The following is a 25,148-nucleotide window of genomic DNA, read 5'->3' as shown; positions in this document are numbered from 1 at the left end:
TCGCATCAGCAAAAAAATTGCAAAAAAAAAAAAATTCAGAGATCAAGTAACGGGACAAAACTTTTCGACGGTTATAAATGAAAATCACAATTTAACGGTTATTTTAACTCCCATTTTAATGATTTTTTACAGCTACACTCCTTAACCTTATATGAATACAATGAATGAATTCGATCTTCAATTTAAAATATTTACACTAGTGGATACCACAAAATCTTATGTTATACTTAATGAAAGTATAAATAAACTCTAAGTGTTAGCGAATCTATCGTTTTGACGGGATACGCATCCTACGAAACTAATTTCAATGGTCCAAACCGTCAAACTTGTTTGTATATGCTTCGAGATCATATATGCTTCAAGATCGCATACGCCAAAAATCGCAAAACACAAACATTCAGAGATCAAGTAATGGGACAAAACTTTTCGACGGTTATAAATGAAAAATCACGATTTAACGGTTATTTTAACTCCAATTTTGATGATTTTTTACAGTTAGACTCCTTGACCTTATATGAATACAATGAATGAACTCAATCTTCCATTTAAAATATTTACACTAGTGGATAACAAAATCTTATGTTATATGAAAAGTGTTAGTGAATTTATATATTAAATTAAATTTAAAAAATTGGTGACCATTGGATTGGCTGAGATTTAATCTCAGCTGTCCATGGGGCATTAGGTTGGACTTTGGATCCTCTTCTCTTCTCAAACAGACTTCTCGAATCTCTGCCACTCAGCTCTGAATCTCCCTTGCCTTCGCAAGTCGCAACCTTCCTCCTCATCCTCTCCCGTGTAGCGGCCCTCTCTGTGAACTTCAGCTCTGCATCTCCGTTCAAGGTTCAATCTGTATTTTGTATTTTGTAGTGCCTGATTGTGATTATGTGTAGCAGTTGTAGCCTCTTGGTCTCACTCTGTGAACTTCACAACCTTCCTCCTCACCCTCTTTCAAGTATGAATTCCCTCATATTTATTGGGATATGCTGCAACAACTTCCATTAATCCATTTAACTTAATTAAAATTAGCAATTTAACACCAACCCATTTCTTCTTCGTATCAAAAAACGACATGGGAATCATCGTCGTACTATGAACTCACCTCCATCGCCATGGTTGACTCGCTTCCTAGCTCGGTTTTTCTGATGAGCTTCAAATAAAAAATAAAAAAAAAAAAAACTGACACAAACACTGTTTATTATGGGGTGTAGGATTGTCGTTTTAATATTATACATGTGCATAACTCTTGTAGTCATTATTATAAAGATTAATACAATGACGCCTCAGATTTATTGTGGGGAATTTATATTGAATTGAACAAATATTACATGAATTTCTCTTATTGCAGCACATATGCATGAATCAAAGTAGTTAAATGATTACAATTCAGCATGGGGGATTAGGTAAATATTTCTCCATGATGATCGATGAAAATTGAGGATTTTGTAAAAGGAATAACATGCAAACTTTGAGTTCCATTGGCAAGGTTTAAACTTTTGAGAAAGGCTTCACAACATTGAAAACAAAAACTCTTTCATTTTGCATATCCTTGCACATTTAATATTTTGTAATAGACTAATAGTGTATGGATGTATTTTTTAGGCTCTTATTTTCGAGTGTAGATGTAGTACTTACACGACAAATGTATTTTAATGTTTTGAAGTAATATTTATGTGGCAATGTGGTATGTGCAAATTTAAGAAAAAAAAATATTTTTCTTAACAGGTCATAACGGGTCATAACGGGTGTGACATGACACGACCCATTGGGTAAAGTGACCCGACCTGTTAAGGACCCGTTAAGATAACATGTGTGACATGACACGACCCGTTAAGATAACAGGTGTTATACGAACACGACAGACACGACCCGTTTGCCAAGCCTAATCTATACTACTACAAAATAAAATCCTTACTAGAAAATGTCTTCTAAAAACTAGGAAACATAATAGAATAATAAAACAGAAAATAAAAGGTTTCCTATTTAAATTGAAATTCGGACTTATCAGAAAATCAAACTTTTGACTGACTAAATCAACTCCGATTTGGTCCCAAAAGATCACTTTTGAAAACTGAAGACGTCCCCTACAAATCCTTATAAGGATTCTTCCTCAAAATATGCCACCTTGACCTTCAAAATACCTAAAACATCTAGAAACGTCAATCTGGGAAAGCTGTGCGCTGGGCCTTTATTTCTTCGCCGCGGTCAAACGGCTTTGTAGAAATATCTGGAATTTTGAAACAATTATCTTGAAACACTCACAAACATCATCCAATTGGAATCACTCCAAAATTCATGCGTTTGATCACTTTTTGCTCCAGAGGAAGTCGAATGTTCTACATTGAAAATACATAACAAAATAACTAATAAACTAATACTAAGAATAGAGTAAAATATATGATATAATATCGAGTCATCAAATACCCCAAAACTTAACTTTTGGCGTGTCCTTGAGCAAAACAAAACTCAAAAACAAAAATAACTGACAGACTATGAACTTAAATAGAACTTAACTAAGCCAAAATTTTCATTTGCAAGTTGCAATCCATAGAAAACATTAAAAATTAGAATATCTTTCCAAAAGTTCTAACTAAACCCACCACAAAGTCTAAGCCATTTAGAATCAATTAGAAAAGAATTCATGAACTTCCTTTGGTGTAAAGTGAACCAACATGGTTAAAGAGACTCGACTAAAACCCTTACCTCTCGTCCTTTTTATTACACACATACTAACTTTATATATGTTTTTTTTTTCTCTTTTCGATTTTTCTCTTTTTTTTCTTCTCTTCCTAGTAACAGTGTTGGTCGTGCAATGCCAGTTCCCTTAAGCTTTCAGTCCAACCCATGTAACGAGCTTTAGGTCAGTGACTCCCAAACCACAAAGGCTTTAGGGCACTAGGTGTAGAACACCCCTAAGTACTAACTAACTCAAGCTGAAAAGGCTACAAAACCAACTAACCACCATGCCCCATGCCAAAACTTTAACGTTTGATGCGAGAATCACTGCTGATTAGGCATGACTGACCCGGTTACTAAGTAAAGCCTTGGGTGGAACAATTGTTATTTTATTTGTAACACATACTAAACTTTACTTTATTTAGAACATAAAAAATTAAAAATTAGCCAGGCGAAAAGCAAGTGTTTCAATCTCACTCCCCACAAACCATGTTGGTGTGAATGTGCAAATTTTCAAAATATAACTCATGAATTAGTGTCTAAGCAATGATAAATAGAAAAGACTCTATTATGGAATTAACCTTCACCATGTCCATTTGTTCTAACGTTTAATATAAACTATGGATATTAACTTCAAAAGAATGAAAATTTTTATTTGACTCACAAATTAAAATTCTAAAATTTCTTATTTCCCACCTCCAAATTTAAATCACGCATTGTTCTCAAGGTGTGGAAAAATAAACAAAAAACGTGAAAATAAACTCATAAAAAAACTAACAACTAGCTATTAAATAAAAACTGAAATTAAGAAGATAATATAAAGACAGCAGATACAAGTCTTAATAAAACAGAACTTAAAAGGAAAGATGGTACCTTGGTTGGACATGGTGTACTGATGCATGGAAATCATGGAGCCCATGTGCTTAACAATTTGAGGTAATGCAGTCGACTATGAATGAACTCAATCCAGCGAAAGATGGATTAACCCAACGGGCTTTGGCTGCAAGTGCACACGTGCACCATAAAAAACCTAGAGCACACTTGGTTATCATTCCCATTTCTTATTTTAAGCTTCGAAACCCTCAGCCCTTATGTAAAAAAAAATATAGAGCCGCAGGTCTTATGTCTCTCCTTTCATCTGTAACCAAAAGCCAAAACCATATCCACCTAGCTCTCTAGTCATTCAAAATCTTCCAATGGTCCTGGTTTTGTCAAACCCAAAGCAAATACCCAGCCGTGCCTCCATAGCTGGATTTCTGTCGTTTCTTCCTAAACGTCCATGTCTTTGCAAATCGAAGCTCCACTTCGTCAAGTCAATTTCCCAGTGCACACCAAGGTAAATACCTCCCTTTTTCTTACGGATTTCATGACCAAAAGTCATATAAACTCCATTCTGATCTTGATGCATGGGCTCATTGATATGACAAAATTCTCTGATCTGATATTTGTGTATGCTGTGCTTGAAAGTTCAACCCAGAAGTGATGCAGAGGCCCAAAAATTCATAGATCCTCACGCCCTCGAAGGTAAAGTTCATCACTGCAATTATTTGAGCCTGAACTTGCCAGATCTATAAATGTGCTGCTTGTGCATGCCTAAAATATGACTTGGGATATGTCGCATAAATCTGTGTAAAGTAGTGCTTTCTGATTTTAGTCCATTCATGTATCAATGGTTTTCGTCTACTATCTGCAAGCTCATGAATGTGTTATGTATTTTGCATGTCTTCGTTGATGAACGCATGAGCCCAAAAATCTGTGCATTAGATCAATCCGCGTATTGGTTTGATGAATGTGCTCCCTTCTGTGTTGCTTGGATCCCACCCCCAAACTTGTATGTAGTGATCTTTTAAATAAAATGCAAGGGAGTGATTGAGTGAGAGGGGGTGCCAAGCAATGCAAGGGGCTTCATCACCAACCCCACTGTGAGTATGTCCGGAACTCTGCCCGTGCATCTTTCTGCATTCCTTTGGTTTCTGTGATGCTGGATCTCATTAATGTTGATGAATTTACGATGAATGCTCTGAGTGAATGTATGTTGAATGCTGCTGAATGCATGATTCAGTCGAATGTGTGGATTTATTGGATATTTTGGGCTGAATTGTTTCCAAATGCAACTTGCAATGATCACACAACAAAAATCTAATTAGAATAAACCCAAAATAAAACACTGATTAACTAAAAATATGGCTGGTTTTGTGTTTTTCATTTTTCATTTTTTTTTGTTGTGATTTTTGTTATTGAAATAAAAGCAAGAAAATTAAATTGAACAAAATTAAAAAGAAAAGAGTTAAGAAAAAATTGGGTTGCCTCCCAATTAGCGTTTTAGTTAACGTCTATAGCTAGATGGAGTGGAAGGTTGGTGATCATGTCACCTGTTCTTGTAGAGTTAACCAATCTTTAATAGCATCATCAAACACTATTAGGTAATGAGTGACTTGATGTTTATTGGCCGAGTATTTAAATGTTGTGGTTGAGTCCTTAATGTCTACTCTACTATGTGAATGAATTCTTGTAACCAAAGAGAGTCCCTTCAAGCGAGGGTTGTGTCTCTGTTGAACTGACTTAAACCTTGTATTTAGCACCCACAATTTTTGCACTGGCTGAGTTTCTTGACGAAGAATAGGGTTGGAATTAATTTTTTTCTTTTCATTCCCACATAGAACTTATCCTGTTGGTAGGACTCATCTTCAATTTCTTTGAGTTTGATTTGCTGTGCAGGTGTACTGTCTGTTATAGCAATAAAAATTATTTTATCTTTAGCTATTTGCCCTGTATCGAAATCTGGTAGATTTGTCAAGTGCTGGTCATGTGTTGGATCAGATTTTGAATTTGTATGAATAACCCCTTCGAACATGTCAGTTTCAATGCCTTCATGCAACTTTGTTTGTTGCATTGTAGCCTCAGGATATTGTATGTGTGGCGTATAGGTCTGGGTAGGAATGGGTTATGGGGATATGTTAGGATCAGCATGATCTATTTCCTCTGTTGTGCATTAGTCAAACATTGATGGCTCTTCAATCTCAATATATCCCAGCATGTTATTAGAGCTCTCCACACATTCTAATGTACTAGTAGCCCAACCGTCCTTTGAACTTTGTGGCACTTTGGGCTGCTCAAAAGGCTGTTGAGTACCTGCCCATTCAAAACTAGGGAGCTTTAACGAAAAGGGCTTAGGTTAAGTTTTATTTAATGAAAAATCACCCTAAACTATTATTTAATAAAAAGGGCTTAAATTTTAATCATAAGGACATAAAACTTTTATCTCAGGACCTACAAAAACTAAGGCACACGGGCTCAACAAAAAGCCAAACCGCATAACAATTAATATTCCAAAATTGCCCATAACGGAGCCTAAACCAGGTTCGTTAGCCAAAGTTGCAGTTACTAAAATTCATCATCCCTCCAACGCCATTAATGTTTACCAACCCCTTCACATCGTACCAAAAAATCGAAACCTCCATTGCTCAAAACGTCAAGACCTCAAAGCATTTTCAAGTTCGATTCAAGTTTTTAAACAATAATCTACACATCAAATCCGGAATTTCTCAACCCAAAAACTCCATTTGAAGACGAAAAACTGAAAAATTCGAACTGTATAGTTGCAGAGTCGAAATCGGACAAACACAAGTACGAACCTATAAAATTTGATATTCTTGATGATTTCTTACTTTAATTTACTAAATATGTACATTTGCATGTTTGAGATTCTAAAAAATGAATTATGTTTCCAGTTTAGAGTATTCTAATTTGCATTCAGACGAAAGCGCACAAAAAAAAAAGGGAAATAAAAGCAACAAAGAAGAAACAGAGGTACGTACCACAAAATTTTTGATATTCTCGGTGATTTTACAGTAATATGTAAGTTTGCATGCTTCGAATTTGTTGAATGAGCAATGTTTCTGCAAAATGCTATATTTTTACTTCACTTTGATAACTGCTATAACCTTTAAATAGTATTTTCTTGCCCTCATATGTTGGTTGCTTTGCTTAAATAACTTAAATATAATCAACATTCAATTCCAATGATTTTTAGTTTAATAAACAGTGTTTACGAAATAATTCACAATTTTAAGTTTAATAAAAAGTGTTTACGAAATAGTTTACAATTTGCTTCATTTGTAAATAGAATTGAAATGTACGGAAATAGTATAATCTGGGATGCATTCATGAACTAGTACAAAATATATTATGCTATTACACGAACTAGTGTGATTCTCTGTTAATAATTTGTACATTCAACAAACATTATAGTTTGATAAATAGTATAGTTTTTTGTCTCTGTTTGATAACCAGTATGGATCCAGAAGTAATGTGGTGTTTTAGTTTCGCAGCCTATTAGTAGCAACTTTTCTCCAGCTACAACAAAAGGGCTAAGATCCGGCAATTCCAGCCCGAAGATCTAGTCCTAAGAAAAGCTTTCGTCATTTTCCTAAGAGAAGGCTCCAAAAAGATGGATCCCATCTGGGACGGTCCATACAAGATCAGCAAAGTAGGCGGCAAAGGTAGCTACATCCTCACCACCATGAACGATAAAGAAATCGAAAAGCAGTGGAACTCTTACAATATAAGGAAGTACCACATGTGACCTCTCGCTACATCAAAGCCCGAAGACTCAAGCAGCTAAATAGGCACCACCCCGCTAGCCGAGAACTATTTCGTTCACTTCACTTGCTTTTCAATGAGGAATTCACAAGTAAGTAATTTACAACTTGGCTCGACTGCATGTTTACAATAACTGATCACTCTTGCATTTCAAAAGAATAATGCGCTCTTCCCTGGAGACCAACCATGCTCTTCAATACGAGTGGATAAGCCAATTCACTAATATCCGCAAGGGTCTGCTCTCCAATAAGAGAGGATAAACTGTACACTGTGAATATCCAGGCTGCCCTGGTATAACTAGGTGCATGATGGCTTGCGCCAAGATTCCTAGAAGTAACCATAATGGTCTTTTTCAAGCCTTAGCTAACTGAAGGATTTTGGGTTTCTTGGCTTAATCCGTAAGAAACCGGGCCTCAGAGACGGATGAGGCACATTACCCCTATGGACGGCTACCTTGGAACCTTAAAGCTGCTACCGATTACACTAAGGTAGCTTACGGTTTTCAAAAAACTACCTACGACTTACCCGCCGGGCAGGGGGCCTCGTTAAACTTATACAACTGCACGTTTTGTGAAAGGTTAAACAAGTTAGCGTGCACATACGAAGCTTTATTTGCTGCTAACATGCTATGCAGCCAATAAGCTTCACCTCTGTCAAAGCGCAGAATGATCGCATACGATCTACTTGCTACGTAACCCACAAAATTGGTTACATAAAAGCAAGGAGTTCTCTGAAACCTTTGTTACAAAATTCCATACAACTGCATACTTTTGATATGAAAGGTTAGCAAATTTCATAACCCAAAAATGTTTAGTACTTTGTGATGTAGGCCACATAGCTCAAAGGATTGAAGAAAGCTAATGTTAACAGCCAGGTGGTCACGCGGACTCGTCTGCTTCTGTAAGAAAGGCATCCGACTGCCAACCCTATGGCTAAGTTGCAAAGTTCTACACCAACACCCACGGTTGCATAAGTTACGCGGGCCTGTCTACTTATAAAAAAAAGTAGCACGCCTGCCACTAGTCTAAAAGTCAAAGGTTGGGTGTGAACAAAAGAAGCAAAGATGAAGCAAAACGAAGGAAGCAAATTTATTAAATTTTCTAGCAAAATTGATAAACAACTAGCAAAGGCTAAATGAGTTTAAGCAAAGCAAAAAGCATCAAGGAAAACAAAGAAATCTTAAAGGCTACCTAGAATACTACTCTTCAGCAGCTTGAACATTCCATGGCTATTTGGTTGTCACACCTTCAGCAGCCGCGATGCTCTTAGCAACAGCATCATCCAACGCTTCACCCCCGGCTGCTCTAACCTGGGCACCAACTTCTCTGACTACTTCACCAAGGGAAGCCTCAAAAGTAAAGGCAAGCAAGTCTTCCTAACAAATAAAAAAGGTCTTGAAGTCTTTCCCAGCAAATTCAAAGTTAGACGGCCTCCCAAAGAGATGATCTACATGACCCAGCTTGTAAAAATCAGCCTGACTCTGAACAAGTGAAATCTCGAGCCTAGCTTCTCACCTTTCAGCTGCTTGTTTTCTTTGATCAAACCAACATGGACGCGCTGCAGCTCATCCACTTCCTTCTTCATATTTTCGTTGATCTATAGTGCACCTTAGAGCTCCAACACTTGGGGTTCAAGCCTATCAATGACCTTCTTGAAGTGGATCACTTAATTATAAGCAGCAATCAACTCTTCATCCTTTGCAAAAGCAGCAGAACGAAGCTTAGAGACGACACGTTCAAGGTCTTAAATCTGAGGTATGTAACATCCAATCTCCTTCTCTATACTTTCATACTTAACTTGAATCGCGTTAAGCCTAGTCTTAAAGTCAATGATCTTTTGACGAATGATCTCAAGCTGCAGAGAACTAGGGGTAAAGATGTTAGACCCCTTCAAAGCGATGAGCTCAAACTCCAACCTTTTGACTTTCTTGGCCAAAGAGTAAGCTTCAGTTGCCATAGTCTTTGCCACCTCCTTGGTATCCTCTTGGTCAAGAAACATATACTCGGCTGCCAGAATCGTCGTTTTATGCATCATAGTGAGCACATCAGTCCTCTTATACTAGTTCGTATGCTTCACAAAGGAACTTAGGCAGACAACCCATTCAACGCCATCAACAAGTTTGGCACACGCGTTCATGTCTTCAAGCAGATCTGGTTTCAATAGCGCATAAATCTCAGTAGCCTTCCCGGAAACAGGCTTAATGGAAATCTAACAACTGTCCATAGACACCTTTATGGATTAAACTTAGAACCTTTAGTTCGTCGGGAAGTGCTAGGTAGCGGAGATGTGGTCCAGTGTAGGATCTTCGGACGAAAATGTCGTTCCATATGTAGTAGCGTGCTGCCTTTGTTTAGAGCTTTCTAGACTCTAATCTTTTTATAGGGACTGTGTCATTGACCAGGTAGTCTATAATGGAATCTTACCAGTTTAGAGTTGTACTAACCTGTGACACCTTGATTGCTGGCTTTGCCTCTATGCTTGGCTTGTCTAGATACTCCACCGAAATAGAGCATTTGAGTTGGTGGTTAAGGTGTTGGAAATGTGCCCTAAAACCAATCATATGATGATACTTTATGGACATTTCACATGTTAAACTAATCTAGTTTAATATCAAGGGCAAAGATTATTGTTTGAGCCGTCTCATATAAATGTTATATGTTTAAATGATAAGTCCAAGGAATATGTGATTGGGAGAATGCGATCTAAAGAAGTTAGATTCATGAGACCATTCTTTCGTAGACACATACTAAACGTTCCTGATCATAGGATTGCCAATTGGGCATTGACAGTCCGTTAAGATCAGTACGTGCTATATCTTCTCTCAGGGAGAGTGACTAGTCTCGAGTCATTGGTGTGTGTGACATCAAGACAAGTACGTAGGTGCTCAATAGAGAATGAGTTCACTGAACACGATCAATGAAGAGTTCTCATATTCATGTCACATGAGAACTCATGGTTGGGATAATGCAAAGTAGTCCTTTGACCTGAGGCATCATAGTTGTCTTGTGGTTAAGTCCTTGATCTTTGATTATGTCAAAGTCACTTCATCAGGAGGGTGTCCACGGCATCGTTGGGGTTAAGCCACTTAGCCATGGAGGCAAGTGAATGCGCAACAAGGGATCTCTAACCTTCAAACCGTTTGAGGGAGAATACTCTATGATATGATTAAGAATCTCTGGCCAGAGTATGAATGAGATTTAGGAAAGTCGTTCCAAATCACATTCAAGTTAATCATATAAGCACACGAATTACATTGGATAGTAGACATGAATAAACTATCAAACCAAACAATGTGGTCAAGAGTATTGTATTAGAGAAATACCGTATTGCATTTGTAATCCTAAACTGAATAGGTTATCTACCTCTTCTGATTAGCTTGGGTAACCATGATATGCTGCTAGGTGTCACTCATGGTTTGTGGAAGCCCTAAACGTGTATAATCACTAAAGGGAGAATTGAAAGTAAGTTTCAATTCACAATCGATTTGAAAAAGTTCTAATCGCCCACTGCCTCGCTAAAAGGAACCTAATGGATCGTACACCGTGTAAGGTGAAGATTGAAGAAACAATGGAGATGAGTAAGAATAATTAAATGGTTTAATTATTTATGGCAAGGATTAATTAATATGTTAATTAATCAAACGAATAAGTTCGTTATAGACCTCGGGATAGTTTTGGACCTTAAGGCCCAATAGGCTTCGAACGTCAAGCCCATTGACTTAAGTTGTATGACAACTTAATGAATAATGATTCACAAAGGCCCAATTAGCCCAATAATATCCCAATGGCCGGCCATTTAGTTTTGGAGTGGGTTTTGGACTTATTTACAAGTTTGCCACTCCAATGAATTAAGGTATAAATATGACTTTATAGCCAAAATTCATTTAGGGTTTCTTTTGGAGAAAATTGGAGAGAACATGTCTCTCCCTTTCTCTCTAAAGAGGCCGGCCTCCTTGGAGGGTGTAGCTAGCAATCCTACTACTCCAAGGTCACTCATTTCTTCTCCAATCTAACCTTGGTGAAGATACTTAGAGGTTCTCTATTTTGAGAACTTGGAGAACCATATTCATCCATCCAAATCCATAGATCTAAGATGCAAGGAATGAAGGCCCTCTCTTTGGGTGATTAGCCTTTGCTTATGCAAAGAGGAATCTACAAAGGTATAATTTCTCAACTCACTTTGATTTGAGTTGAGTCTTGGTTCACCAATCTACTAGGCTTTGAATTTCATGGGTAATGTTTTGTTTTTGAATGCATGCAAGCATGATTCCGCCTTTTAATTGTTAAATGCATGCTATAGATGTTATTCAAATGAACATGTTTTCACAAAATCATCCTTCAAGTGGTATCAGAGTCTAGGTCTAGTAGTTGGTGAATCCTTTTGGGTTTTGTAGTTCATAGTTTTGATTTAAAAGTTGTAATATGTTACAAGCTTTATTCTTGTTTCTTTGAATGTAAATTTTGTTAGAAAATTTGCCATCTCAAATGTTGTAGATGTAGTTCTTATGAGCATGAATATTGGAGCTAAAATTTGGTGTCATGCTTTTGGGAAAATTCGGCCAAATCCAAAGGGTGATTTTTTGGGTTCTTATTTGACTTGTTAAAAGTGTTTTCAAGTGACTTTTGGAACCCCTATGTACCTTAGTTTGGTTATATGTTATTTCCCTTAAGTTTGAATGGTTTTGGAATGTTTTTGGGTGAAAAATGTTCATGGAAATTTTTTGAGTTTTTCATGAGTGTTCTTCATTGTTCTTGACATTTTTGCCAAGAACAAAAAGTTTGGTGTTTTGATTCAAAGTTTTGATTTATTTCATAAAGTTTATGTTTTATGTTTTACAAATGATTTAATGTGTTAGATATTTGTTTAAAAGGTGTAAGAAATGGTGATGGGTGTGTAAGGATTAATTCCCCTTCACACACACCACTTGCATGACATTTATGTCATGCACCACTTGCATGCTTTATGTCAAAACTCACAAATCAACACACACATCACTCTAATCCTTCTCCAAAACCGGCCCTCCCTTAAGTGTGAGTACTTTTGGGGCTTTTATGCAATTACATAAAGTTTTGATACTTTTGTGTATTTGCACTTTGGCCCAAAAGTTTACGTTTTTACGTTTAGGTCCAAAAATGCTAAAGGACAAATTGTTTTGATCCTTTAATGAAGCTTTTGCATTGTTTAAATTTTGGGTCCTAGTTGTAATTACATGAAGTAGTGGACTTTTGTGTTTTTACAAAGTGACCCCAAAAGTTTATGTTTTTGCAATATAGCCCAAAGGTTGTGGTTATTGCATGATGGCCCAAATTAGGTTGAGAACAAAATTGTTTTGTCTCTTTAAATGAGAATTGAATTTTCATTTCATTAGCTCCATTTAAATCAATTTTATGGATACAAAAACCAAATGAAAATGTTGCATTCAATTTAATTAGTTAAAGTGTTAATTAATTAAAGGGTGATTATGAACCTAAGCCTAATATAATTGAGCTATGTGAAAGGCCATTTCAAATTTGTTTGAACCATAGGAATGTGTAGATTAGATTTTGGTTGTAATTTGATTTGATCAAATGTTGTAAAAAAGTATAAGCTCTTCTTTACTTTAAAGTAATTTGATTTTTGCAAATGTTGTAATGAGCATAAGCTCACCTTTACTTTGAAGTACTTCTTTCTTGCTTTATTTGATATGCATGAAAATGAAGTAGTTGGGTCCAACGCCCCTAAGACAACACGCCTTAATGTGATTAAACGCGTAACTAAAATCAATCACCATCCCTAGACCGAGATTCAACACAAGGCTCGTGTTGGATCTAATTAAAAGGTTCATAATCATCCTAAGGCCCTAAGGCAACTATATAGTCCATCAATGAATGCAAACCTTATGTTAGTAGTATCATATACTCTTGCTTTAAAAACCGTTTTATAAGCATAGTGGAAGTATTATATACAACTAAAACAATCAAATGGACCAATAGTTGTAATAGGACCAAAATTGTTTTAATAAAGATTAAAATGAATATTTATATGTGATGAGACCTAAAACCCTCAACCAAATCATTATTAAGTTGACAAGCGTGAGAGTGTTTTGAACACTCTTTCGTGGCCTTCCACCGTGGTAGGCTCCAATTGTTTATGACTTGTACACCACCTTCACCTTATCATGGGGGATTGCAAAGTGCATGCTTATACTCAGGAGGAGTCTATATACATACTTGATGAGGTGAGTGTAGGCAACGAGGATGGCCAACATCATATCATTGTGAGGCTATTCTTGAACCCCTTCACAAACTAAGCATGGTGGGAATGACTTAACTAAGTGCAATGGAGCCAACATCATATCATTGTGAGGTGACATTCTCTAGAGGCCAAATTGATGGGTACTTGCAAGAGATGCAAATGAGTAAGCGTACTCTCTCATTATTATTAATGTTAGCCAACATCATATCATTGTGAGGTGGGCTTGGTAATTGTGAGTCTCCCATACCCTACTAAGAGTTTCATCCAAAACTCTCGAATTCCAATGAGGGATATGGAATTTGCCAAAAATAGTGGGTGGTGCTATTTGATTTAAAGACCTGAATCAAATAGCTTAAAATCAATCAATTTATATTCGTTATATATTTATTTACCAATATATTTGCAAACGCTATCCAAAACTTGACAAAGAAAAGCCGAATGCTTTAGTTTCCGGACTTGGAACAAAAATCCCAAAGATTGTCTTAAATGGATTGTATATGTACCTAAGTAGTCTCATCCTCACAATCTTCCTATTGATAATGTATCATTGGAAGAACATGTTAGATAAAGTCTATCATAAAGAGGACAACACTTTTAATGTCATAATTCTTCAATTACAATTTGTTGTATGAAGAAATAAGAGTTGCTTTGAACAACCCTCAAACACTAGTGCTTGTTTCTTTGTTACATGAACAAGGAACTTTAGAAAAAAGCACAAAGGCATGGACACTTAATGTGCCATGATTCTTCACATACAAATTGTTGTATGAAGAAATGAGAGTTGCCTTGTATAACTCTTGAAAGTTTGTAATTATGTTTAGAACATAATGGTTGGTTGACAAAAATAGTCCATCAACATGGACTTATGATGATTTTGAAATCATTGAGTGTTGAAGTGATAAATCACTTAACGAGACGGAAACTAGGCTAGGACTTCACCTTTATGTCTCTATCCTAATGGTTCACTAAGTTTATTGTAAACTATATAGTGAACAATAAACACATACTCCCCAAAATGTTTGATGTGTATAACACAATTAAAATAAGTTTCAAGAGAGATAGTGGGAGTTTAGGGACCATGACTAATGTAGTCAAAGGTGAAAGTCAAATAAAGAAGATAAAAATAACTCCAAGGGAACAAACTTTCTTTATGAAAGGATGGACATTGGAAGGGGTATTTGCAAGAAATGTCTTGCAAGTGTCAAGAACACACCTTTCGAAGGTGTTGTAAATTGTTCTTGAATAGTTCAAAACAGTTGGTTCTTCTACTTGAATGCTTGATTCCGTATTAGTAACTATGTTTTACAATCGTTGTAAAAGTGTGACTAATAAGAAGTAGAAGATATATGAGAGAAGAAAAAGGTACTTCACATTCGGAACGTGAATAAAATATAGATCTCTGCGAAGGCAGATAGTACTTACTTCTTCATATGAACTACCAAAGAAATTGGAAAAACCAAAGATTGTCTTTACATTCCAATTTTAAGGAATTTAATTCCGTCACTATAGTAGAGATGGATGAATGTTTTGTTTGACAAAACATTGTTCTTTATTAATCAATGATTGGATTATAGTGATCTAATTGATTGTCTCTATAGTAGAGATGATATGGTAGTGTTAACTGTTTAGAATATAATGATGCTTAAAACCCAAAAGGTTGCATGGTAGTGACTAATCCCAACTAAGTTGTGATACCTCTAAATTATAAATTACGAGTTGGTCATAGATGGATGCTATGGATCGTTAGATCCGGATCCAATACCTTCTTGTGAAAATTGTATAGAGGCGAAATTTTCGAATCTTTATTCTTTTGGAAAGAAGAAAGAATCACAAAGTTGTTGAGGTTAATTCACTTAGATGTTAGTGGCACTTGTCCACAAACATAATACTACTCATGTTGTATGACATTCACCGAAGATCACTCTCGGTTGGACTATAGTTTATTTTGAATAAACACAAGTCCGAATAATTTGCAAAAGTTTTCAAAGAATTCAAGAAATGTAAGTTGATGAGTAAGACGTCTAAAGTATTTACCTCCTTAGATTTGATCCAAGGAAAAGAAACACTTTAGATGAGTCTCCTTGAAAGATATCAAGGAAAGAAGCATCATAAGATAATAAATTTCTCCATTAAGGAGAAGAACGAACTCGAATAAGATTTAGTTCGTTAGATGTTATCTATTACCCATATATAGGATATATACTTCTAAAAACAATATGATTGTCAATTAGAAGATCTTCCAAATTTTTCATGACTCCATAAGATGTAGTTGGAAAGAAAGACAAATCTTAAGCATGTTAAGATTTGGGGTTGTGAGCTAATAAGCAATATTTGTTTGATAACAATCTTGTGGGATATCCTTAAATTAACTTTTGGATGTCGCTTCTATAAACCAATTAACAAATGTTGTTTTGTTAGGTAGTTCATTGTAATCCTACAATGTGATTTGCCTAAAAGCAAATGAACGAGAGATAGAACTCAAAGAATGGGTTCTTTGAGAGACAAGAAAGTAATCAACACATATAAACAACCTAGTTCCTATACCAAAAGCTCCAAGGTAGTCGAGAAGGATTTATAAACCGTCTCAGTTGAATGGTTTGAACTTTATGACTATGTCATAGAGTTACACCTCTTAATTTGAAAGAAATAAGAATGAAAATTCTTATGACTACATTGAGTGTATATATGATATATACTCAAGGAAATAGTAAAGTACCATTTGACCCGAAATAATGAAACCTTCATAAGCTAATTGGTAGCTTAAGGTGACTACAATCAAAAGGATGGTTGACTTTGAAGAAACCATCTTTGACGTAGTCTTGGTTTCAATTAATTCAAAGATAGCTAGCTACAACTAAATGATGATTCAATGTTTGGACATTATATGGGTTTCCAAAACCATTATTAAGATAGTCTTGATAATATATATGTCTAAAACTATGAATCACAAGACATGTAAGTTGTAGAGATCCATCCATCATGAATTTAAGCAAGCTAGTGGGAGCTGTGAGCATCTTATGAGAAAAGGATCAAATCTTTTGATTTCTCATAAAGATGTAAATGAATCTTTTGTTTACTAGGGTTACAAAAGATTAGTGGGAGTTAATCATGTTCCTAAAATTTAAATATATATTTGATATATTAATTTTGGAAATGAAAAGAATACTTATGACTTTAAAACATTATATGAAGATAGAATGTATATGGGAGATATGGTCTATATACATGGGATGGAAATCTATAATGATATATTTCATGATATAATTGGATTATATCAATCCCTAATAATAGACAATAGATGCTAGGAAGTTTCTCATATGATGATAAACTTCAATTAGAAGGACAAGTCTAGTGAGACTAAGAAGTTGCTTTTCTCAAAGAGAACGTACTCTTTGACTCCCAAAGAAATAATGCGTAAATAGAATCCTTTATGCATATGCATAAAGGGGATTTATGTATTTCATATTGTATGAAAAACATTGATATGAGTTGTACCTAGAACGCTACAAGACGATATCAATGCAAGCCCAGGATCAGAACCATGGCAACTGTCAAGTGAGTCCTTAAGTATTTAAGAAATACTAAAGGATAGATTCCTCAAAGAATGAGGAAGAATTAGAGTAACGTAAAGGAAGCGTAAATGTATTAGATTATGAATCTAATCCATCATTGGATGTTTCTTCATTATGAATGAAGAGATAATCAGATATCTCTTTATTATGACTAAAGAGATATTTGGATGGAAACATTAAAAGTAATGACCTTAGTGTGTTCCATTATGAATGCAAAATATATTGCCATATAGAAGCTTACAACAATGTTGTTTGGATGGGAAAGTTCATTTATGAACTCTCTATTCGGTTTCAACCAGAAAGTGTATCTAATGTACTGACACTATGACACTAATGAGGCGATAGCTCAAGCCAGGGAATCAAGGTCTCATCAAGGTCCGAACTCAAATGAGAGACTGAACCACATGATTGAGAATCATGTATAATGGTGACGTCGTTATTCTCAAGGTTGCTTCTATGGATAACATATAGATATCCATTGTCTAGGCCTACTATTCAGCCATTTATGAAATGACTACAGAAGAGGTATCATCACTGATGACCAAGCTGATTGGCTCTAGTGCAAGTGGGAGATTGTTGGAAATGTGCCCTAAAACCAATCATATGATGATACTTTACGGACATTTCACATGTTAAACTAATCTAGTTTAATATCAAGGGCAAAGATTATTGTTTGAGCCGTCCCATATAAATGTTATATGCTTAAACGATAAGTCCAAGGAATATGTGATTGGGAGAATGCGATCTAAAGAAGTTAGATTCATGAGACCATTCTTTCGTAGACACATCCTAAACGTTCCTGATCATAGGATTGCCAATTGGGCATTGACAGTCCGTTAAGATCAGTACGTGCTGTGTCTTCTCTCAGGAAGAGTGACTAGTCTCGAGTCATTGGTGTGTGTGACATCAAGACAAGTACGTAGGTGCTCAATAGAGAATGAGTTCACTGAACACGATCAACGAAGAGTTCTCATATTCATGTCACATGAGAACTCATGGTTGGGATAATGCAAAGTAGTCATTTGATCTGAGGCATCATAGTTGTCTTGTGGTTAAGTCCTTGATCTTTGATTATGTCAAAGTCACTCCATCAGGAGGGTGTCCACGGCATCGTTGGGGTTAAGCCACTTAGCCATGGAGGCAAGTGAATGCGCAACAAGGGATCTCTAACCTTCAAACCGTTTGAGGGAGAATACTCTATGATATGATTAAGAATCTCTGGCCAGAGTATGAATGAGATTTAGGAAAGTCGTTCCAAATCACATTCAAGTTAATCATATAAGCACACGAATTACATTGGATAGTAGACATGAATAAACTATCAAACCAAACAATGTGGTCAAGAGTATTGTATTAGAGAAAGACCGTATTGCATTTGTAATCCTAAACTGAATAGGTTATCTACCTCTTCTGATTAGCTTGGGTAACCATGATATGCTGCTAGGTGTCACTCATGGTTTGTGGAAGCCCTAAACGTGTATAATCACTAAAGGGAGAATTGAAAGTAAGTTTCAATTCACAATCGATTTGAAAAAGTTCTAATCGCCCACTGCCTCGCTAAAAGGAACCTAATGGATCGTACACCGTGTAAGGTGAAGATTGAAGAAACAATGGAGATGAGTAAGAATAATTAAATGGTTTAATTATTTATGGCAAGGATTAATTAATATGTTAATTAATCAAACGAATAAGTTCGTTATAGACCTCGGGATAGTTTTGGACCTTAAGGCCCAATAGGCTTCGAACGTCAAGCCCATTGACTTAAGTTGTATGACAACTTAATGAATAATGATTCACAAAGGCCCAATTAGCCCAATAATATCCCAATGGCCGGCCATTTAGTTTTGGAGTGGGTTTTGGACTTATTTACAAGTTTGCCACTCCAATGAATTAAGGTATAAATATGACTTTATAGCCAAAATTCATTTAGGGTTTCTTTTGGAGAAAATTGGAGAGAACATGTCTCTCCCTTTCTCTCTAAAGAGGCCGGCCTCCTTGGAGGGTGTAGCTAGCAATCCTACTACTCCAAGGTCACTCATTTCTTCTCCAATCTAACCTTGGTGAAGATACTTAGAGGTTCTCTATTTTGAGAACTTGGAGAACCATATTCATCCATCCAAATCCATAGATCTAAGATGCAAGGAATGAAGGCCCTTTCTTTGGGTGATTAGCCTTTGCTTATGCAAAGAGGAATCTACAAAGGTATAATTTCTCAACTCACTTTGATTTGAGTTGAGTCTTGGTTCACCAATCTACTAGGCTTTGAATTTCATGGGTAATGTTTTGTTTTTGAATGCATGCAAGCATGATTCCGCCTTTTAATTGTTAAATGCATGCTATAGATGTTATTCAAATGAACATGTTTTCACAAAATCATCCTTCATAAGGGCGAAGCCTAGGCCGTCTAGTGCGCAAGCATTGTCTGCCCGTGAAACTTGAGTGAGGGTGCAAGTCTGAAATGCCTCAAGTTGCTTTCGTACCTTCTCTAGGTATTACATCATCCTCGGACGTTTTACCGTGTACTCCCCAGTAGTCTGGCTAGTGATTAGCTAGGAGTCAGAATGAATTGCGAGCTTTTTCATTGCCAAGTCTTTTGCCATTTAGAAGCCTACCAGTAGAGCCTCATACTCTGTTTCGTTGTTGGATGCTTTGAAGCCTAGAGTGATCGCCTGCTTGAGCATTAAGCCTTCTAGGGTGACAAAGACCAAGCTTGCTCTCGAGCCTTTGTAGTTGGATACGGCATCGACATGCAAATGCTAGAAGTCTCCATCGGGTGGAGCAGGCTTGTCTAGGGCGTGCTCGGCTGCCTCTGAGGAGTCGTTGGGCCACTCTGTTATGTTGCCTAGGCTAGGCGTGAATTCTGATATGAAGTTCGCCAAGGTTTAGGCCTTTATAGCCGTGCACGCTCGAAAAACTAAATTGTGTTGGCCAAGTTTCAACGCCCATTTCATCACTCGTTGAGAAGCATCTAGACCATGTAAGATTGAATATAGAGGATACTGCGTCATGACGATGATTGTATGAGATTAAAAATATGGTCTGAGCTTCCGAGCCGCAGCAACTAACGCCAAAATTAATTTCTCGATCTTTGGATATCTAGTTTCCTCATTGAGAAGAGCTTTAGAAGTGTAGAATACCGGTAATTTGGCCCCTAACTTTTCTCGTATGAGAGCAGAGCTCATTGCTACTTCCGAGACTGCTAAGTAGATGTATAAATCCTCTACAGCTTCCGGCTTGGATAGTAAGTGAGGTGATGTAAGATACTTCTTCAGGTCTTGGAAAACTCTTTCACACTCGTCATCCCATTTGTCTCATTGTGCCCTCTTGATCATGTTGAAAAAAAACTTGCATCAATCAATGGACCGTGAGAGAAAACGGTTAAGGGTAGCTTCTCGTTCGATCAAGCTTTGGATCTCCTTCAAGGTAGTTGGAGATTTCATCTCTAAGATTGCTCGGATTTGCTTGGGATGTGCTTCGATTCCTTGTTTACTCCAAATGTGCATTTGGCAGGATTAAGCTTTATCTTGTACTTTCTAAGGATATCGAAAGTTTCCGCCAAGTTGCCAATGTGGTTTGATCGATGCTTTCCTTTCACCATAATGTTGTCGATGTAGACCTCCATGGTTACTCTGATTTGCTTCTTGAACATCATGTTTACCAATCGTTGGTAAGTGGCTCCCACATTCTTGAGGCTAAAGGGCATGACCTTGTAGTAGTATGTGCCTCGCTCGATCACGAGTGCAGTTTTCTCCTTGTCGGGCTCATACATGGCTATTTGGTTGTAGCCGGAGTATGCGTCCAAGAAACTGAGCAGCTGGTTTCCAGAAGTTGAATCTACTAATAGATCGATTCAGGGAATTGGATAAAGATCTTGTGGGCATGCTTTGTTGAGGTTGGTGTAGTCTACCCAAACCCTCTATTTGTCATTCTCTTTCTTCATCACTAGCACGACGTTAGCAAGCCATACAGAGTGTACTACCTCTTCTATAAATCTAGCCTTCAATTGCTTGTCAATTTTCGCTTCAATGATCCTCACTCGCTCAGGTGCGAAATGTCTTCTCTTTTAGATCACTGATTTAGTAGTAGGGTCGACATGCAGCTTGTGGCAAGTTATCTTGGGGTCGATGCTGGGTATGTCAAAAAGTGACCATGCGAAAACGTCACAACCCTAAGGAAAGACGTGAGTTCCTCCTTGTCTTTTGGGCTAAGGTGTGAGCCGATTCTAGCAGTCTTCTCCGGCTGCTGAGGATCAAGAATAATGTGCTCAGCGTCCTTTTCAGGTTTCCATCCTGTCTCGTTTGCTGTCGTGTTGATTTGGACGTCATTTTCTTGATCTGTCTGTTGTAATTGCTATTTGGTAGCTTCTTCGTCCCTTTGGACCTCAGTAGTCTTTACGGGGGGTAAAGGTTTTCTTCTTTGATTCCTTTAATACTTGCACAATGCATAGTCGAGATGTGGCCTAGTCAAACTTGATTTCTCCAATTTCTCTTTCAGGGGATGCATAATCAGATTTCTTGATACTTGACAGAGGATATGACGTCCATCTTTATCAGCCAAGGTTACCCTAGAATCCCATTGTAGGGAGACGGGTCGTTTACTATCGTGAACGTTTATTTTGTGACAACTGGTGGTGTTCTCATGTCAAGTGTGATGTTGTCAATGGCAGTCGAGGTGTGTCCGTTGAATCCGGTGAATACCTCTATTTCACGTACTATTATGCTTTCCAGGCACATCTTCTGAATTACTGAGAGTTGAAGTAGGTTAACCGCACTTCCATTGTCAACCATCATTCTGTCGACTATGGCATTGACTAATTTAACAGATACCACTAGTGCCTCGTCATGTGGGAAATCGACGCCTTCAACATCCTGCTCGGTGAAGCCAACGATGGGTCCAGGTTGAGTGTTAACTGCCTGGACTTGTGAGATTAATTGGGCCAGCTGGATATTCATTTTCTTAAAATTGTTGGTGACCCCCAAGTGTTCGAATTCGACGAAGATACCATTAATCCTAATCGTCTTAATCAGTGGCTCTTTGTAGACATCTACGTTACTCCTAGGCTGTGCAACTAGCTTGTCCAAGTATCTATCAACCTTGCCTTCTTTCACAAGCTCCTCTAGGTAGTTCTTCCAAGTGTAATAGCCGTCAGTCGTGTGACCAGATCCTCGATGGAATGCGCAGTACTTAGTATGGTCCAACATGGAAATATGTCCCTTTGATTGTTTCGACAGCTTGAAGAATGGTTCGTTCTTGATGTTGCAAAGGATTTGATGGTAGTTCTTGGACGTTAGGCCTTCTTTGGTCGTAGGTTGATCCCTATGTTTGGCCTCCTGCCTGTTTTTGTAGTATTGCTTCCCGTCCTCCTTCATTTGAGCCACTACGAAAGAGTTTACCAAAGTTAGATCTTCTTTCATGATCAATTCTCCAAACAGCGGGTGGTCTGTTGGGAGTCATTTTTGGAAGGCTGCACTTGCTATCGAGTCATCGCATTCTATCTTTGCCTTCTCTGCTTTGAACCTCTTTACATAGTCACGGAGCGACTCCTTTGGATTTTTCTTCACATTAAACAAATGGTCGAACTTCTTCTTGATCGAGCGATAGGATGAATATCCTTGGTGAAAACCAAAGAAAGATCATCGAAACTCTGGATGGATCGTGGCGGCAAGGTGCCTCGCCTTGCAAAGTGGTGGCGAATATCTTGCACATAAGAGCGTCGTTGTTCCAATAAAGGACCATTGTGCTCCGGTAGTGCTTTAAGTGTCTCTCCGGATCTGCATTTCCTTTGAAGGATGTGAAATGTGGCATGCTGAACTTGTGTGGAGGCTCTGCCTGCTCGATCTCATCCGTGAAAGGTGACCTAATCATGTTGGTCATGTCCCGTCGTAACGCCTTATCAGTGAACTCATTGCGTTGGAAATCACATAATCGCTCAGTCAATAACCTCTCTACTTCTTCCTAAATTTGTCTTTGTTAAGGTAACGAAGCTCTTGGCTGCCCTCGATCTTAACCTGTTGGTCTAGTGTGAAATCTCGTCCCCGAAATTTCACTATTTATTACATATCTCGTTATTACAAACGACTGAGTACAGGCATAGTAAAAATTGGAACTTGGAACAAGAAAGATTTTACAAAACAATTATCAATCATTTTATTCAAAGTAGAGGGAAAAGAAAATATCACTAGATATAAAATATTAATGATAGAATAAAATAATAATAAAATAAGAAAGAGAGGAAGGGTGGAGAACCATCGACAAAAAGAAAGGGAAACGGGAGAAAGGGGGATTTTGGGCGTGGGAAAATGAGAGGGAGAGGCAATTTTCCTCTTCCTCCTTTACCCACTTCACCCCTTGCAAACTATTTTCAACTTAACTTCCTTATACGATAAATGAAATCACACGAGGCTGGAAGCTATACTTTCATAGCAAAGCCGTCTTCAATCTGATACCATACCCACACTTTGAAAACTGGTGCACAAAGAAAAGAAGGTCCAAACATATTGACGTTTTCCGGCGACTCTCCCCCGACTTCAGCCAACCCCGCTGGAACCTGGCCTCGACCCAAGTGAAAGTAATGATTCTTTCACCGTGGGCTCTCCTCTAGCGTAAGTTCTTTTTTCAAGGTGTTAACTTTCAGTTTTGGGATCAGTTATTGATTTTGAATTTTAATTTGGTATTCTGCATGAATATTTAAGATGATACTCATTGTATTGTTTAGGAGTTGAATCGGAACTGGGCAAGAAGGATTAGTTGCATATTTAGGGAAGAACCTTGAAATCCTAACCTCAATTTGGTTCTCTTTAGAAATGTAAGAGTTGGGTTTGTTTTATAAGTATCAATGTTATTCCCTAATCGAGGCCAGATACATTTGAATATTTTGTATGCCACATTTGTCCTACACTTGAAGAACATTGCTGAATTTGAATGTGTTGTAGCCTAAGTTTGTGTAGATAATTAGAGTTATAAAACTACTAAGTGGCTCTATATTTTTCCATGGCATTGTTAGATGCTGATGTTAAATACTTGATTGGACAATGCAATTTCCAGAGTAGTATATGACTCTTAGTTTTGGTCATTGAATTATTGGTGGTTATTTATTTCATCCTTTCAGCGGATGAAGAGCTTAAGACTGCTAGGAATTTATATTTTATTTTGAGGCACCTGGATAAACAGTTTGGTTTTCTCTGTTAATTATTAAGAATCATTGATATGGTTTGGTTGGTGTACTAGTTACGAATAATTATTCAAATGTTATAGTTTAGGGATTGCATATTATTCTATGGTCTGAGAACCAGTTCCTTGATATCAAACATTATACCTATTCTCTAGTTGAATATAACTATGTTCTGAATTCAAGATCAATTTAATATGACAGGTCAGGTTCTTGTGGTTGGTTTGGCATGCTTATTTGATTAACTAGTGCAAATAAATGTTATCAATTCAGTAAAGTTATAAATATATTGGATTCTATGTGAGGTGGTTGTTTTCAAACTATTATATGCTAAATAGATAACTACTTATACAGAGAAAATGTAGGCAGCTAGTTTTATTTGCCTATATATCAAATTATACGTTTCCTCACTCAATTTCATTATATAATCCAATTGGATTAGTTCTAACGAACCATTTGATTTGCTATAACTAGTCCAACTACTTATTATTAGATTATAGTTATATTGTTGCTTTTATATGTACTATTGGCTTTGTATTTTGGTATACAATTTGGAAGGGGTATGCTTATAGTAGTTGATTACAATTATATCTAAGGTATATTGGTAGTAATGTCATGGCTGGTATAGATATCAATAGTTGATAGATCCAATTTGGTGTAATTACTATTCGATTGAGTACTTCACCTTTACACGTATCAGGTTGTTTGTTTAAATGGTAGAATGATGTTCCATTAAACATAAATATCTATACGCATGCCTATACTGAAACCAAAATCAAGTTGATGATTCATGTTCGGAAGCTATATGTATATATGTCTCATATGCCTAGACATGCTATACAAAGAAAGCATATAGTTTGTAATAGTCATTCTGATTACATGTTTATTGTAATGTC

General features: G+C 36.9%; 1 long non-coding RNA gene across 6 annotated transcripts; it reads left to right on the top strand.

The window, feature by feature from the left end:
* The first annotated feature begins 3,623 nt into the window (after positions 1-3,623).
* Positions 3,624-24,704, top strand: LOC126615304 (uncharacterized). Of its 6 annotated transcripts, XR_007620760.1 has the most exons (6): positions 3,644-4,012; positions 4,144-4,598; positions 6,408-6,486; positions 7,008-9,808; positions 19,472-23,686; positions 23,800-24,704. It is a non-coding gene; the product is annotated as an uncharacterized LOC126615304 (long non-coding RNA). The 6 variants fall into 6 exon arrangements; XR_007620758.1 differs by having other exon boundaries at positions 3,653-4,012; positions 19,472-24,704; XR_007620759.1 differs by having other exon boundaries at positions 3,653-4,012; positions 7,000-9,808; positions 19,472-24,704.
* Positions 24,705-25,148: the final 444 nt, after the last annotated feature.

Source organism: Malus sylvestris, chromosome 3, assembly GCF_916048215.2.
Source record: "Malus sylvestris chromosome 3, drMalSylv7.2, whole genome shotgun sequence".
Classification (NCBI taxonomy): Eukaryota; Viridiplantae; Streptophyta; class Magnoliopsida; order Rosales; family Rosaceae; genus Malus; species Malus sylvestris.
The sequence above is the reverse complement of the archived record's forward strand: the minus strand, read 5'-3'. Positions and strand labels throughout refer to the sequence as shown.